Below are 17,989 nucleotides of genomic sequence, written 5' to 3' on the forward strand. Positions count from 1 at the left end.
ACGGAGAAACAGAAGTGTCAGTATTTGTATTGTTTTAATAAGGTTTCTTGTAAAATACACACTTTTCTGAAAGCAAGTGAACTGTAACAAACTAGAAATACCACTCTGGGTTTTAAACTAGGCAACATAGTAACCTTGCATGGGGGAGGTTGGAATAATGATAACGCTTCTGATACAAAATACATTTTCTAACTTGAGATGTTGATTATATTGGAGTGATTTAAGTCCTATTGCTGGTCATGCCCTGCGTATGCTTTGTGATTATGGATTTATTTTCATCCCTATTATGCAAACAGTATAGGCCAGGACTTTAAATTCTGATTGTTTTGTGAAGACATGAGTTTTACCAGTGGCTGCAGTACGTTGCTTTTGTTATTTAAGTTGTCTTCAGAGCTAATTTTTGTTGTTTCATACGCAGCAACAAGAGTGAAGTTTGTTAGGGTTGCTTTTTCAAACTGTATTTACAGCTTCTCATGTCTCTCCCAAGGCTTGTTAAAGCCAGAGCTTCCTAATTCTGTTGTCTGTCAGAACCACCTCAGCCTGTTGGACTTCCAACAACCTGAAGGATGGTGCTGTAGCTGCAGGTCACAAGGAGGTGTCCTGCTCACACCAAGGGAGGCATGATCTCTGAATTGCAGTGCCTGGACCAGCTGCTCCCTCTGTTCCTCCCACCAGGACATCTGAGATGTGGTGTGTTGTCACTGCTTGCAGAGAGCTGAGTAGGAATGCCTTTTCTACTGTTTTATAAACCATGTAGATTTTCTTCTGAAATACAGCATACCATATTGCTTGTTGGGTTCTCCACTGGGACACACTGTGATCCTGTTGTGAACAGGAGGTTTACGTGAAGTGCTGAGAAGAAACTGTGGGGTGAAAATAAGACAATCTTCTTGGTGTTTTTTAGTGACGGGAGAGCATATTCGGCTAATAGTTTGTTCACTGATTGCATATATTAATTTGTAAGAAGTTGCCATCTACTGCAGTGTAGTCATTGCTTTCACAAGTAGCATAGTTTTTTTAATACTAAAATAATTCTATTCATTTACCAAAAGAAATAGCAAGAAGAAATAAATGGTTTGACAGTCTATTGTCACATGCAAAATCCTTGTTTTGTTAAAAGAACCCTGTGGAGAGGAAGCATTTTATCTTAATCTCACCGAGTTCTGTTAAGCAGCAAAGAAACACTACTTATGTGGCACAGAAGTCCACAGATCTGGCTCTGTGGTGGGTGTCTCCTGTGGAGATCTTGCTCAAGGTTGGAAAAGCTCACACACTGAATCAGTGGGACCCAATTATGAGCTCTTTTCCCCCCACCATACTGACTTGTGTGTGTGCACACGTGCACACCATTGCAGCAGCAGCCACCAGTCAGATACACACTCCTGGCTGAGAGGAATGCCAGAGCTTTTTAATTTAGGGAGCTCAGTTACTTGTGGGGATTATGTTTTGAGTTAAATTAAAAAAAAAAAAGAAAAAAGAAAAAAAAAGCTGTTTTCACTTTAATGTATGACTGTCTAAGACACAGCTGTTACTATATCTTCAAATGATGTATTTTCAGTGATAGCTGTTGATCTAGCAGATATTCAGACCTTCCTGAAAACCCCCAAACAAATGAAACCTCTTTTCCCACAGTCTAAACACAAACATAATGTGGTTATCGCCAGTTACTCGTCTTTATAAGTGTTCTGGTTCCTGCAAATGTAAGTGGCCCTTGGGCTGCAGCAGGGGCGTGTGGTCTCCAGAGTGCCCTTCCAGCAGTGTGCATGCTCTGTGCTTCTCCTTGCAGGGTGCTGTGCATCTGGCAGCAGGGCCTCATCCTGAGATACAGTTGCTGTTGTATTTCTGGTCTTGTAAAATGCATCCTTTTTTTTTTTTTTTTTTTTTTTTCTTTTTTTTAATCCATTTTGATTAAATTGGATTCTACTACATGTGTGAGGGGTTCGTGAAAACATTCAAAATCATTAAGCATATAAAAAGGGAACCAAAAATTAAATGAATAATACAGGTAGGCAAAATTAAGGAAAAGGATATGCTTGTATCTCCTGTTACAAGGTAGAAAATTATTTAGAATACAGTGTGTAACTTTTGAGGCAGGGGATGCTCAGTTTTGTCTCTCAAGCTCTCAGAAAAAATTGCTTATAGATCATGAATGCTGTTGTTACCAAAACCTCTGTGTTTTAAGCATTGGGTGGTGTCAGTTTCTATTCTGTTGAATTTACTATCCAGAAGGTCGGGGATTAGAGTGCCTTATTATGGTAAAGGATTATATTTTGGGAGATCTGGCTTGTTCCTGTAGCAGTGTTCCAGCAAGACCTTAAATGAGACCATTAAACTTCAACTGTCAGACTGTTGTTTTTTCCAGCACTGCCAGTATTTTTGGGTATGAAAAAGTGTCAGGAAGATCTTCCTAGCCTTGAGGCTGTTGCCCATGCTTCTATTTGTGTATCCTTGTCTTTTTTGTACATGGAGATGTTTCAACTTTGATTTTATTGGTTTATTTATTTTTGTATGTGTTTCTGTCTATTTGCCAGCTGATGGAAAATGTTCCTCTCCTCTTTTGAGAGTGCTAGAAAAAATATTTTGAGATATCATTGGAATTAAAGTGATTTAACATGAAGCATAATCGCAAATTACTCATATTTGACATTGTGCATCTTTAAGCATTATTCCTATTTTTTCGGTTAGCCTAATGTTAAGTTCCTCGTTAATTCTCTTCTGAGAGTTGGAAGTGATATGTAACTTACTGTTGAAATGTGTTACAGACTGGCATAGATGTGTAGTGAGGGCTGATATTGAGCTTGCCATTGAACTAATCCTTTCAAAATCTGCAGAAGACTTCTTTGAGCTTGCTGCTCTGGACATTCTTGCCTTCCGATCTGATGAAGGCTGATGAAAATACTGATGAATACTGTCACATTCAAGTTTGTGGGCTTTGTTTGCTCATGTTGTTTAAAACTAGCTAGAAAAACCTCTGTTGGGCCCCTAGCAGTGGTGGTTGCTTGGCCTCTGGGAGCTTGGGGGTGAACCTCAAACTGCCATAGTGTCTGTAAATTAGTGATGTGGTGCAGCATGAGTCTGGCTTTCCAGAAGAGGCAAGAGAACTGTGAAGAGGAGCAATGAAAGACAATATCTGTGTTGTTATATCTTCAGAGGAAGACAGTTTGCATGTGTCTGAATTATACATTATGTCAAAAATTGCTTGCCTTTATAATGAGAGCTTAAGGAATCGTGCTGCACAGTAAGAATTGGCTGCCCCATAGTAGGGCAACAACCAGAGGAGCTTTTTGTATAAAGTAGTATAACAGTTAGAGTCATAAAATCATAGAATTACCAAGGTTGAGTGACTTCCAAGATCATCTAGGCTGACCTTCCACCAACATTTCCCCACTCAACCGTGCTGCTCAGTACAGCATCTAAACGTTTCTTGAACGCTTCCAGGGATGGTGATTCAAACACCTCCCTGGGCAGCCCATTCCAGTGCCTGACCACTCTCTCGGAGAAGAAATTTTTCCTAATATCCAACCTGAACCAACTTAAGGCTGCTTCCCCTCATCCTATCGCTAGTTATTCAGGAGGAGAGACCAACCCCCACCTCACCACAACCTCCCTTCAGGCACTTGTAGATAGTTGTAAGGTCTCCCTTGAGACTCCTCCAGACTGAGCAACCTCAGTTCCCTCAGCCCCTCCTCATAAGACTTGTGCTGCAGACCCATCACCAGCTTTGTTGACCTTCTCTGGACGCACCCCGGGACTTTACCTGTTTTTTACTCTCTGTGTAAGGGGATATGGCAGTGAAGAAGGAGCATAAGCACTGCTTCTTTGTCTTACTCTCCCTTATCAGCCCTTATTATCAGGTTAAATGGCTGTTAGTAGAAATTAAAGTAGTTTTTAGGTTGCTGCTGTTTACAGTGACTGCATAGTTATTTGCATGGTGCTAAGCTGAACCTTTTTCTTTATGAAATCCCAAATAACTGGACTTGTAATTCAGAGCTTGTTACACAGTTTACGTTTTCTGTTTGCATTCTGCAGCACGTCAGCAGAAGTTGCAGACATTTGCAATGGAAACATAGAGGGAGCACCTTTGCTGTTGAACTTAGTTTTTATGGCATGGAACTAGTTTTTATTGTGTGGTTTTCTTAGTTTCCTTAGGATTTGAAAGTGTCCTTTTAATGGACACTTGTGAAGCTGATTTAGTTAAGTTTTGACAATGTTTTTAAGTTGATTAGAGTTAGAAAGTTTAAACATTCTGTTTATTCTTTTATATAACCTGTAATAGAGGCTGTGGAGTGTTACTTTCACTCTTGTCTTTTTGAACTTCTATAATGGGTTCTAAAGTTGTAATACTTTTAAAGGACAAACTATGGTAGATTAACTTTTTGAGTGAGAGGAAGATTAGCTTTTACTGTAATTCTCCTCATGGTCCTTAATAATGTAGTATCACATAAAAGGGTTCCAGCAAAATGAACAAACCTTCCTTAAAGTTACAAAACATATCTTTAGAAGAACAATTACTAACTGTTCCAAAAAATCTAAAATTTCTATTCTTTATCTTAGGTGTCTTCTTTGAGGTTGACTTAGTTTTTGATCTTTTACCTTTCTTCATCCTCTTTGCTTAAGCTTTTACACTGTGTTTTTTATCTGTATTTCTGATATTCTCTTATCTCTAATTGTTTTATGCTTTCAGGAGTCTAGAAGTTTTAGAATGTTCCTTTAAGATCAGCTTTATTCTCACTATTGCATCCATAGACTTTTACCTTGGCTTTAAAGAATTGCTTGTTTCAAGGTGGAACATCTTTTGTAGCAGTTTCTTCTCCTTGTTAATTAGTGAAAAGAAATGTCTTAAGTCTTTCCATCCTTAATATTTCAGATTATGGCCACATGAAAATGGATAAAGAACAAAGACTGGCTGAAAAAAAAATCCCACAACTAACAAAATCTCCCTCTATAGATGCAACCATCTGAAATGAAAACTGACAGTCTTAGAATAAGCTTGAACAGTATTGATTATTTGTGGTTATCCTTCAGGAAAACAAACAAACAAACAAACCACATCTATTTTGATGCTAGCATGTTACAGCAATATCCCACTAAATTTCTGAAACTAAGCAGGGAAAGATCATGTCAGTTATTTGGAGGGGGTATGAGTGGTGCCAGATTTGATTCTTAACATGATTCTTTTTGCTGTGTCGTTTGATGTAACAGAGGACGGTGGTTGTTAGAGCTTTGTTGACATGTCTTCCCATGGGTATTGTGTGCTGGTGATGTGAATGGCAAGAAAGACTGTTGGGCTAAGGTGACTTCAGTTGCTTTATGCCTTAATGCAGTTGACTGATACAGCTGTGTTAAGTCTGATATGGAGCGTCCTCCATCCCCAACTGAGGCAGCTGAGCTTCAGCTACAGATTAAGTAAATGATCCAGGTTTCTGATCGATCTGATGCCTTGGTTTTGGGAGGGTGGGAGGCAGGGCAGATGTTACAATGCTAGCTTACTGAAGTGATGGTAAAAGCTTGTGAGATTTATCCTTTAGTAAGCGCAACCAGAAATGCAAAAGTAAGGATTAATAATTTTCCTTACCTAGTGAAGAGGCAGAATATAGCCTCCTAGCAAATATATTTATTTAATACTTGGTAAAATTGAAACTTTGACCTTTTTACTTTTCCAGAAAAATGTTCGTTTCCTAACATTTGGGAACTGTACTATTGAATGCCTCCGAGTACAGCTCTGGCCAGTTCTCTAGCAATTAGATGTTCCTCCTCTGAATGGTTGTGGGGAATGACTGATATCAGGTTTCTGTTCAACAGCTGCTGTGGTAGTGGGTAGTGTGTGCTGTGGGCAGGGTGGTGATGACTGATCTTTTTGTTGTTCTGTTTATGAGTGCAACAGCTTTCACTACCTTCCTGAGCACGCTGCTGCATGTGTTCTTTATTCTGCAGGAATCTCACTGTTACCAGTGTGGTAGTAGAGCATCATACCCAAATAATTTTCCCCTCGTCAGGAAGTTCTTTCTTTGCATTCCTTATGTGAGGGATGCAGTGGGCTAAAGCTATGTGGTTTTCTCCAAAATATCTTCTCAGGCTGTGGCTGATATTATCAGTGTTGGGCTTGCTGCTGCCACTGACTTATGCTTCTGAGAAGCACCTTTACCTTCAAATGCTGCATCCAACCCAGCTGTACAGGGGTGTCTGGCAGACTCTGGTCATCCAAGGTAAAACAGGCTCTCTATATTCATGGTGATGCTTTGAGTTGTGCCTAAAAATGGTTCTGAGTACAGCTGGAATGCTTTCTGTATGGCACCATCCTGGAATATATTTTTTTTCTGCACCATCTGATTCATCTGAATAGATCCTCGATATAATTAATTTCCTTGACTCATTCTGCAAATTGGTAGATGGTATGTGTAAATCCATATCTATAAGAATATTTTGTTTTCTTGCTGTTGAGCACACATTCAAACAGCATCATTCAGTCTTGATTTTGGGATATGTAGTGTTGTGCAAAGATCCAGATAAATGACTAAATTCAAGTCGGTGAATCAGCTGACACATCCTCTTAGCAAAAGCATGGTTAGTGGAGAAGTGGAGTATTTCAGATAAAAATACTGGGGCCTGTTCTAATGTAAGAAGTGGTTGAAAAGTAGGCAGTAACAATAGCCATCATAGGAGCTTGCAGAGAAAAGTAATGAGTTTAAAATCTTCAGGATGAGAAGGTAGCTCTAAACTAAATGGAAGACCTCCATGTAAATCTACTAATCAAATTTTAGTTCTGTGGTTTTGACTTAACCAGTTGTGTGAAAACTAACGTTGTTGTTGTCACTTTGCTGCGCTAGGGGAACTGCTGCATTCTTATAAGATGTGAAAGATGGAAACTAATGTCTGTGGCAAAGGACATCTGCTAATAGACTGAGGGATTCTTGGAGAATTTTTTTTTAAGTGAACATAGACCAATGCCCGGATAGGGGTGCTGGGGCCTTCATTTAGGTGGCACTCAGTTTCAGCCTCAGAAGACATCATTGGCCTCAAGAGGAATTCTGTATGCAAAGAAAATATGTTTCTGTATAGTTTCTATAAGCAGTAGAGGAATGCTAATTACATATGCTTTCTACACCTGTGATATACAAGGGATTCAGAAGGACATTTTAACAGATCAGTTTGCCTTGAAAGGTCACCTAAATCCCATCAGTGGATGATCAGTAATGCTTCCTGTGGAAAAATAGGCTGGAAATTAAGAAAACCAAACATTCTAGAAACCTTTCAGTGGCTGTCCAGAGCTAGATGCAAATTCTGTGTATTTTTCTCTTTTATTTCAGCTGTGTCAAATCTTTCATCCAAAGGCCTTGCTTAGCAGTATCTTTAATTAAACTAGTCTGTAAAACACTAGCAAAAATCTTAGCAAACCATCGCCCTCTAGCACTCACCCACACTGACCAGTCTGGCTTAACTCCAAGAGCAGCTACAATTCATAAAGTTTAACAAGCATTAAACACATTGATCACGTTAACCAAGAGAATAAAAACTGCTGCTGCCTACCATTAGGTTCAGAGCAGGCAGTCAACAGGGTTCTTTGGGACTATCATTCTGTAGTAGTGGAGGAATTTAATTTCCAACATCAGTTTATAACCTCTGCCCAACTGTTCTACAATTTTCCATATGCTTTATTTGAATGCCACCCCATCAGAAGCTGCCCAAGGCAAAGATGACCTTCGCCTTTGACTTTTATGCTTTACTTTCTCCACTCAAGACCTGGGCAGTAGCTGAGTGGAGATACACTGGACTCTAGGGTGAATCAGAGAGCTGCGCCTTCTGCAGCTGGCACTCTCAGTGTGTCAGGGAAACACGGCTGAAACTTGTCTTAAAAAGCACACCACTGGTGAGCCCTGCTGATAGGAGATGTTTTTGTCAAGGAAATTTCCCCTTCATACTGGACCTGACTGCGTATGCAGTTGCTCCCTGGCTCAGTCTTGTTAGCTGAGATGATGAAATATACATTGCTTGAGTGGACATGTGATGTTGGTGATGCTTGTAAGTGCAGCTGCAACAGGTGAGTAACCTTTGGTAAGGAATGGTGACCATAGCTGATGGCAAAAACATTGTCACCTGGTTTTAGCATTCACTAAGGGCACAGAGATATATGTAATGAATCACAGCTTTAAACAGAGGTCCTGCCTGCTCCAGTAGCTAGTGTGCAGTTGTAGATGCTCAGGGGAAGCATAAAGGCAATATGTATCTCCTTTTGTTTACCCTTCCCACAATTTGCAGTTTATGAGTTGTGGTATATTGTGTCTGGTTGTTATCTTACATGCTACAGAATTATAACTGCTTTTGATGTATAGGTCACCAAAGAAGCAGTGCCTTCTGCTGTCCTCCTTTTCATGTGCTATAATTTTTCAGATCAGTGATTCCTTTCAAGTAGATTAAAATGTATTGGTTTACAATTCTCTCCCAGTTTAACCAGGTCAACAGTACAAAATTTGCAGTTACTTTTAGATAACTTACTTTGCAACCCTCTGTAATGGCATCTCTCTCTTTTTAACATCATTTCAACAAGCTGGTAAATGTGGGTGGGTGATTGTTCTTGGAAGTGCTGTCATAACTACCTGCAGCAATCCTGCTGCATGTATAGAGATTGTAAATCAGTTGGAAGTTAAGGTGCAGCTTTTTTTTACATCACACAGATTTTGTGAAGGTGGTTTTGGAGCAACAGATTGAGAAATTAAGTTGGTCACTGACTGGCTGTCTTGCTAGATATTTTTAATGTAGAGGCAGTCTCTGTTTTTCTCTATCTTTTGGTGCTTAACGTGTTAAACCCTAAGCAACACTTTTGTCTTACTTATGTGCTAATGTGATGCATGGGTTTCAGTAATAAGAAAACATAGTAATAGTTGTAAACTTACAAGACAGCTGTGATTCTCTTATACCTTTGAGGACACATTGTAAGAGGCTAAATGTCTATCTCTGAATTAGGATAACAGGGCATAGCTGTTTTGCCCAGTCCAGCTGGGATGCTTTGTGAGTGTATTGCCTGTAGCAACAAAATCTGCAGAAAGTCACAGATGAAGCCGGAGTGAATGTTAACCTGTTGGAAGCAATCTGCAGAATCAATATTGTTGATGACAGTTTTAGAAGCTGTAGGGTACATATTTCTATCCTTGCTTTACTAAATAATCCATCTATTGACTGTCACTTTAGACTTACTCCATATTCAAGACAGTCATGGTTGTGTGAGGTACAGTTAGTGCTGAGCCCTGTCATAAGAAGCTTAAAGGAAGCACTTTTTATCTAATGAACACATGCAATGAAATATAGTTAACTTATTTTTGGAGACAGTATACAGTATGCTGTACTGCAGTTCTAATTTCTGATCGTCTCGAGCACAGACAACGCATTTATTTGAAGGAGAAGAACAGGCTAATAGACAAGTCTAATTCTAAAAACAAATAATAATCCTTTTGGAATTAGGGTTTTTTATGACTATTTGATTGAAGATATTATTTCTGTTTATACCTTTAAAAATTTCAACAAAGTTCATGGTTACTTTAGAAGTGACTGTTTCACTTGACCAATTCAGATCATGAAAAAATATGCAGAATTTCTCTGCTTACTTAAAAATAAGGGAAAAGATATCTTGCATGGAAACTTTTTTTCCCTCTTTCTTTCTTTCTTTCACCCCTGTAAGCGACTTAACAAAAAATAATTCCAAACGAACTGAATAAAGTTAAAAATGATTTTATTTCATGTATTTTTTCTTTATGTAGAAAAGAATTCCTGTAAAGTTTATTTGTTACAGGCTTTCCTTTTGTATTAGAATTTGAGGTGGTGGTGGAGCAGCGTGTGACAGCTGGAGAATTAAAGAATTGGTGCCAGCATAACAAAAATGAAGACTGAGCACGCCAAAGGGAATAAGTGATTTAGAATCTGATTTTTGTGGATTTCTTTGACTCATATCTGTGCATAAAATATCTAAGTATATCTTTGGGTAATATTTGAGAGAGAGGTCTTTGTTAAAGTCTTAAATTTCAAAATATATCACCTGTAAATCATGCAGGAAAACCAGGGAAATGCAGTCTTAACATACCGAAAGCATTTTTGAGGTATGAATCAAACAGATAACAGAACTTAAAACCTGTCAGGACTTCTTTATTACATCCTACAGCAGGGAAAATATCTCTGCAGACTTTTTTCAGAATTCATTTGAACCGTCCACGTTTTCTTTTCTGGAAAAGACTTCCAAGATCATCCAGTCCAACCATTCACCTATCACCGACATTTCCACACTAAACCATGTCCCTCAGTACAACATCAAAACGTTTCTTGAACACCCCCAGGGACGGTGACTCCACCACCTCCCAGGGCAGCCTGTCCCAGTGCCTGACCACTCTCTCGGAGAAGCATTTCCCAGCGTCCAACCTGAATCTCCCCTAGTTCAACTTGAGGCCATTCCCTCTAGTCCTATTGTTAGTTACATAGGAGAAGAGGCCAACCACAGCCTCCCTTCAGACAGTTGTAGAGAGTTACAAGGTCACTCCTGAGCCTCCTCTTCTCCAGACCAAACAATTCTGTTCCCTCAGCCACCCCTCATAATACTTGTGCTCCAGACCCCTTACCAGCTCTGTTGCCCTTCTCTGGACATGCACCAGGGCCTCAGTGTCCTTCATGTAGTGAGGGGCCCAAAACTGAACACGGTACTCAAGGCACAGCCTCACCAGTGCTGAATACAGAAATGTTAAGGCCTCGTTTTTTGTATATGAGTGCAGACTGTATGTTAGTTTAAATAACAGATAAGTGCTTGGTGGGGTCAAACTGAAGTTGAAAGTTACAGATTCAGAGCAAACTATGTAGAAATAAGAAATGTGCCAGTGTGATTTATGGATAACTGTCAGTTTTTTGCCACTTGTTTTCTTTCTCATTCTTCTGTTAATTTCTTGATATTTCTAATCCAAATTACTTTTTTTTTTTTTTTTAAGTACCTTTTTAGAAGAGTCCTAAAAATGAGAAAGAGCTAGGAAATGCAGTGGAAGCAGCAATATTATATTATACCAGAGGTGTTTGGAATCCCTCTAGTTCACCAAGCATCATTTGCTTGTTGCATATTTGAAGAATGAGATCCAAGAAAAAAGAGATTGAAACAGATTCCCAAGGCTCCTTTCTGTCCCTCAAAGAAAGAAGTGGTGGAGAGTGGAGTCAGCAGTCAGCTGTTGGAGACCTGGGTTTGAGGATGACTGAATGTGCAGTACTGCAGCATCCAAAACTTGTTGTATGCCTGACTCCTTGCAATGTTCTTTCTTCCAGCTTTTTATTGTTACGGATCTTTTGTGCCTTTTCTTTGTACTTTTGACCACCTCCTCTTAGTGAAGACAGAGTTAACTTAGATTAACTCCTAATTTAAATTGTTTTAAGTAGATTTTTGAGGACTTATGATTTTTAAGGTAGTTAGATTAACACCTCAGACTTCTCTAGAGCTACTCGTTTTTCTCAGTGCTTTTCCACGTCCCTCATGCTAAGGGGAAGGAAGACCTTTACTAATTAAAAAAAAAAAAAAATAATTACAGAATTTGGTAAGTATATGTATGCCACTTTTTATTTATATCATTATTATTGCCTAGTTTTAAATCTAGACCGAATGCTAAGTGAAGCATTTTAGAAGTTTGCGTAGCTCTATAAAGTGAAATTGAAATTTCTTTAACAGCATGTAGAATGCAGTGATGGATATCAGCTTTGTGTTTGAAAAGAGTTTACATCTGTTAGTAGATTTAAATGATAAGTTAAATGTTTTTTAAATGATAGAGTGTGAGGGCATATCCTTTACATAATTACTTAAAATGCTTTTTATAGCTTCAGGATTTATGTTGGTAATCATATTGCTACCTGACAGTTTGTGCTGTAATCCTGTCATCTTGATGGCTTTCACCTTGTTCAAGGGGGCATTCATTTGATCTCCCCTTAATTGATGAAGATAACTTCAGTAAGGTGCTCTAGTAGCTCTGAAGTAATTTGAATGATGTTCTAGCATCTATAAGCAGTGACTGCTTCTTTGAAACAGGTCCTTACTGACTTTCAAAAATATTCTGACTTTTAAAACTATTCTCAAAGTAGTAGTTTTAATAAATATTCTAAGAAATACTTGGCTAGTTGTCACAATATACCTTTTAAAGTTTCAGTGACAGTTCCTTAATGAGGAGGAATAGAACATGATTTCCTGATATTATCAATTAAAGGGTTCTATATAGGCACAGATACCTCCTTTGGCTTTGTTCTCACTAAAGTCTTTGCCTATTAAGTAAATTAATGGATGTGTTTTGTGATGTATGACTGAAAATAATCCAGCTCAGGCTTTGATTTTGTTGTAGGGCACTGGAAAATTCTACAGCCAAAATGGATCTCCATCCCTGGAGGTTGTCTTATTCCAGGGAATGTGCAACCATTTGGCTCTGACTATATTAAGCTGGTTTTATTTTTGTGTGGTCACCTGAGTGAGCCCCATGCCCAGCAGTGCACATTGCTCTTCCCCTAGCTTGACTGCATGGTATGGTAATTGGACTCCAGGGAGCAATGCTCGAGAGGCACAGAGCATCCTCCTGGCCTTACTGGGTTTTTCCTTAGCAGTGGGAAGGCAATGCTGCTTTTCAGTGCTGACTGACAGTCTTGTTAGAAGGTCTTAAAGCAGCTACAAAAGGGAGATCTTCCAGTTAGTAGCTTTGAAAAGCAGTTCAGAAAAGGGGCATCATATGTAATTTCTCACTTTTTTTTCCCTTAAGCCAAGAAAGAGGTGAAAGGCAATACATTTTAAGAATCAAAGAAGCCTTTTATTTCATAGGATAGCTCTTATACAAACTTTGAAATACTGTGATGGGGCCTCATGTTGGATCTCTGGCAGAACTAGCTGGTTGGTGTCTGGCCCTTCTGTTAGAGGCTAGTCAGTTTGGAGTAGGGTACCAGGACCAGCACCCATGCCTTTGGTTCCTCATACAGCAGCTTGGTGCACTAGGGTGTGAAGCTGACACACAGCAGAACCACCTCTTGTGCCCCTGGAAGATTCTTTTTCTTCTTCTTCTTTTTTTTTTTTTTCTCCTCTGTATCTTGAAGATGCAAATTTTTCCAGAAATTTGTATATTTATCTGCACGGGAGCCAAATATTCTCGTAGAGCTACCTTGGCTATTGCAAAGAGAGACTTATTTTAAGTATCCAGATGCATTAATTTGATATTATACTTGCTGCTATGTTATTATTTCTGCACAATTAATCGTGATGTGTTGTACACTGTGTGGTTCCATTGTATTAGGTCTTTGTCTCTTACATGCGTTTGCAGTCATATGCAAGGGTCTGTCACTAGTGGCATATTTAAAAAGATGTGGGCAAAATTGAACCTGTTACCCTCGTAATCAAGCCTGGTCAGTAATTTAAATATTTTCCCTTAAGTGAGATGGTTCTTGTCAAATTTGCTCTACTTTTCTTCCTTCTGGGTAGCCCTGCTGTTAGGTTTGGAAAGTCCTATGCGGTAAAGTTGGCACCCTGGAAAAAATGAAGACAAAAAAACACAAGAAGAAGTTCAAAAGAAATACAGACTAAGAATGAAGTTTTCAAGCTACGTTCCAAGGCAAGGACTTTTCATCTTCATACCTTTGAATTGTGAATCAAGGCAGTAAAAGTTACTACTAGGTTAAAGTTTAAATGGCATAGAAAAGGTAGAAAAAAGATTAAACATATTCTGTCTGGACAGTGGAACAAAGACTTTGAATCCTTATCTATGCACCTGTCTATTGAGTATCTAAGTTCCAGGAGTCCCACAGAGGACATGCAATGAGCACTCTTATTGTTCGTATTAAGAACTGAAGTAATTGAAAGGAAAAGTAAGGTAAGGAGAATCAGAAATCAGATGTGACTGCCTGTATGGTTAAAAAATAATTTAAAGGGAAAGTGACTATCAAGCAGTTCATATTATGGAAATCTGACCATTGAAGCTAGAATAAAAAAAAAAAAATACACTATTATTCTTTGAAAGAGTTTTTCCTCTCGAAGTAAGACTTAAATATCATTTGAAAACCAGTAATTTTCACAAAGTGCCTTACTGGCCACTTGTAAAGCAGCCATTCAAATGAATGTTTTTTCAGTCTTTGAATTTATGTGTGATGGCTGGATCTGAGGCGTGGGGATTTTGATTTTCTTTTTCTTTTCTTTTTTTTTTTTTTTTTTTTTTTTTTTTTTTTTTTTTACTTTGGAGATGTCTGTTTTGTAGTAAAAATTATACAGGCTCAAGTAAGCACATTAAAATTATGTGCTCTGTTTGCTTTGGCTTTCTCTTCAATACAGATATTTAATTCAAAATTATGTGATACCTTTATGTTGTTAACAGGATAATAGCCATAGTTGTAATGCTTTTCATTCTGAGACAGTAGATTGTAATCACTATTCCAATCTAGATGTGGCTTTTTGAGGGTTTTTGGTGTTGGGTTTTTTTTTTTTTTTAACTTTCCTTTCAGTTCACTAAATAGGCAACTGCAACACATTTATATGGAAGGTAGATGATTAGCTTATACTTTTAAGAAATATATAAAATATATAAAATTTTCTTAGATGAATACTGAAATCAGATTTTCTTTACATTATAGTTCTACAGAACTTCTAAATTTCGTATCTGTGCTATGTCTTCTTTCATTCCGTAGCTGGATAAGTAAGGAGAGAATGATAGGTAAAAATTATTTTCTGGTGCAAGAAACTGAACTTACCGAAGAGAGAGGAAAATGCTTTTTGAACTAGATCTTGATGCATCACTTTTATTTTATGCAGATATTCTGTGCTCAGCAGCTTTGCAAAATTAGGTATTTTCACAGCATTCACTGTTAATTTATGAGACGTCTAGGAATATATTATGTCTAGGTTGATATGAAGTATTACAGACTACATCATTATGAGTTGCTAAGATTTTATTTCTGTTAAATTTCTCCAGTGCACAAGGCAAGTTTGCAACTTCCGCATATTTCTCACAAAGATAGGTCTTCTTCATGTGAGAACCTGGAACTTACCCACTGCAAAGCTCTGTAATTTTTACCTAGATTTTTGCACTGCACCCGAAGGAGTTTGAAACATCTGGGACCACTGAAGCCAGAGGACAGGTTTCTTAAAATCAGGCAGGTTTCTTTAGCTGACTGTCAGGTGTGTCCTTCCTGCTCACAGTGTTATTTGCATGCCCAACTCAAAGCATAGTCAGTCTATGCCATAGTGGCATAGCACTTATTCCAGTGCACTGGTGCTTCAGTGTGCTTCACACCCTGAACACACCATTCTCACATGCAAGAAATTCCAAATAATCTCGTGGCCTGTTTTATGAAGCCAGCACTCTTCTGACAACTTTGTCAACCAGGAAATTAGCATGTTTAAATTTAGACTTCTCTGCAAAACTGAATAGATAAATAAAATATTCTTTTACATGTATCTTGTATGATATCTTGGGTGGGTGTTGAAATGTAGCAGATAGCATGCTCCATGTGAGTTGTTCACATGGTCTTGCTTGTTTGTTTCTGAAGTACAGACTATTACTCAGTGTGAGAGGCTGTAGCAGTGGTATCAACGTAGCAGTGTAGTTACCCCAACATAAAACATCTATATATGTGCTCTACGGTGGGTTGCATATATGCAATTCAGCATAGGTATATTTGGCAGGTCACATGACATTATGAATTATTTCCCATGGAGCCACAGTCACACAGCAAGTTACCATCTCCCAAGTGCAATGAGCCTTCTGCTTGGTATCCTGACTGGTGCTGAGCCACTGAAGGCTGGTTTGTGTGGAGTTTGTTAGGGGTTATGGTGATTTGCCCCAGTGTGGTGATAACATGAGAACGTCAAGGAACGTCAAGGATTTTGAAGCATTAGTAGTGAGAGGAGGATAAGAAGCTTCAAAGAGCTGTGGGTTATCTGACAGATGAGCAGGCTGAAGATTGCTGTTACACAATCTTTGCAGGGTTTTCCTCTTGAAAATTATTTGAGGGATATCAATCCAATGTAGTGATTTGGTGCCAGTACAGTGCTTTGTACTGAGTGACTACAGTGATGATAGCGTTGGGATGAATATTCTATAATGCGCATTAAAAGCTTTTTAGAATGAATTTGTCTAAATTACTCTTAGGGTAATTTAAGAGTATGTGTTGTATAGCTTCATGGATAAACATACATCACTGTGAATGTTTTTACCATGGAAAAAGGTTTCTGTACAGAATGTGCAGTAAGGTGAGGTTAAATGTTTGTAATCGTACAGTATTTAAAGTTTTTGATTCTCTGTTCCATGAAGATGTATCATGCTGGGAAATTAAGCAAAAATATATTTTCATACAACATATTTAATTAACCTTTGCCTTTAGAAAAAAGGTTGATTTTCATTAAAAATATGCTTTAGAAGAGGTAAAACCATTATATGAGAGATTAACTTAATTGTTCTATAAATGCATTCATGTTTCAACTTTATTTATCTATTTTTCAGATGAAAATACCTTACAGAAAATATCTTGTTGTCTCCAAATTTCAACACTGGGATATGTATAATATGAACATAATGCAATTGCATTACTGAGTTTCACTGTTAATGTATATTGAATATCTAGTGCGTATAAAAACTGAAGATAAAAACTCTGAATTAAAGTTATTTTACCCAGCCACTTGAATTCACTTAATCTCTAGTATATCCTATGTGGTATTGTCATGTAATCTTGTCAGATTTTACTAAATGAACATAGTTATCTGGGATATACTTTAGGATAAAAGATCTGTGCAAAACAGTTAGGTGAGGCTCAAGTTGAAATTAAACGGTGCTGTGTTTATAAACAATGCCAAGGATAGTGTCATGATCCAGTGTATAGCTGGAGTGCTGACTTAGGGTGATATGTAAAACTGAATTCTTGAACATGTGTGATAATCATAGATTTGAGGCTGCTTCACATACAAGAGGGGGTGTTACTCCTCCTCACAGGCCTGGCTTGTAAATCAGCTTGGGAAATTACATTCTTATCAAAATTCCCTATGAAACTCAGTTGGGATTAAATATTAATCTCTTCTTGTCCTAGACACTTTGTGTTACCAAAAAGCTGCTGAGTTTCAGCTCCTAAGTGCTTGCATTGCATTAGGCTATTAGTTTATTATTTTGTGTGCTGTTCTTTACTTTTAGATGGAAAATGTTCATTCTCCCTTGCCTGTTCCAATCTAAAATGATGAACTCCATGTTTTTTTCAAACTTGAGACTTCCTGTTGGGTTACACAGCACTGGACACACATTTTAAACAAAAATGCATGTTATGTTGGCTATAATTAAGGAGATGAGAGGAGATTCCACTTGTAGAACATAGTATGACACTTCCTGCTTTGAGAAGAATGTGTATGTCTTGTCTTAGCCTGAATTTCTTTCACAAAGTAGATTGGAGGCAGCAGATTAGGTTGTTGTCCTCTAGTGACTTTAATATGTCTCCTGTGCAGAATGGTTTTGCCCTATGTACCATAATGAATGTAGTGTAATTAACCATTGGAAGATCTTGCCCCAGTAGGTTCTCTGTCACTTGAAGTCTTGATTTAAACACTGTAGTTTTCTTGACTATGTGATCTACCACATCTCAAATCCAGAGAAGTCAGTAGAAACATTACTGAATGAATGTGTACATCCCTCTTTATCTAAGATTTCAGAATAAATAGTCAAAATGATCTTTTTCAGCTTTAGAAAACATATCAGTAATAATTTCATATCATCCCATGGGCTTGCTCATTGCACTCAGGTTTCCTATCATATGTATGCCTTTTCTTCTTAAAGGTGTTGCAAAATGAGGTATTGCATTCTTTGCAAATTAATGATCGGGGTACCCATCAGGCCATATGTCATCAGTTGTCTTCCAGAACTCTTGTTTCCAGTGGTCTTACTTCCTTCTTAAAAATCAGGTCTTCCTTTTTCTTTCACAAAGATGAACATTTCTGCAGGTTAAAAAAGAGAAAGAAGAAAACAAAAACAAAAGACCA

The 17,989-nt window shown here is 38.1% G+C and overlaps 1 protein-coding gene across 1 annotated transcript in view; it reads right to left on the minus strand.

Moving 5' to 3' along the window:
- Positions 1–1,458: 1,458 nt before the first annotated feature.
- LOC107054281 overlaps positions 1,459–17,989 on the minus strand; it is a 125,738-nt gene continuing 109,207 nt past the window's right edge. Inside the window, exon 4 of the transcript XR_005862971.2 lies at positions 1,459–17,944. The gene's annotated coding sequence lies outside the window, so the exon portion shown is untranslated. The remainder of the gene's footprint in view (positions 17,945–17,989) is intronic.

Source organism: Gallus gallus, chromosome 11 (assembly GCF_016699485.2).
Source record: "Gallus gallus isolate bGalGal1 chromosome 11, bGalGal1.mat.broiler.GRCg7b, whole genome shotgun sequence".
Classification (NCBI taxonomy): domain Eukaryota; kingdom Metazoa; phylum Chordata; class Aves; order Galliformes; family Phasianidae; genus Gallus; species Gallus gallus.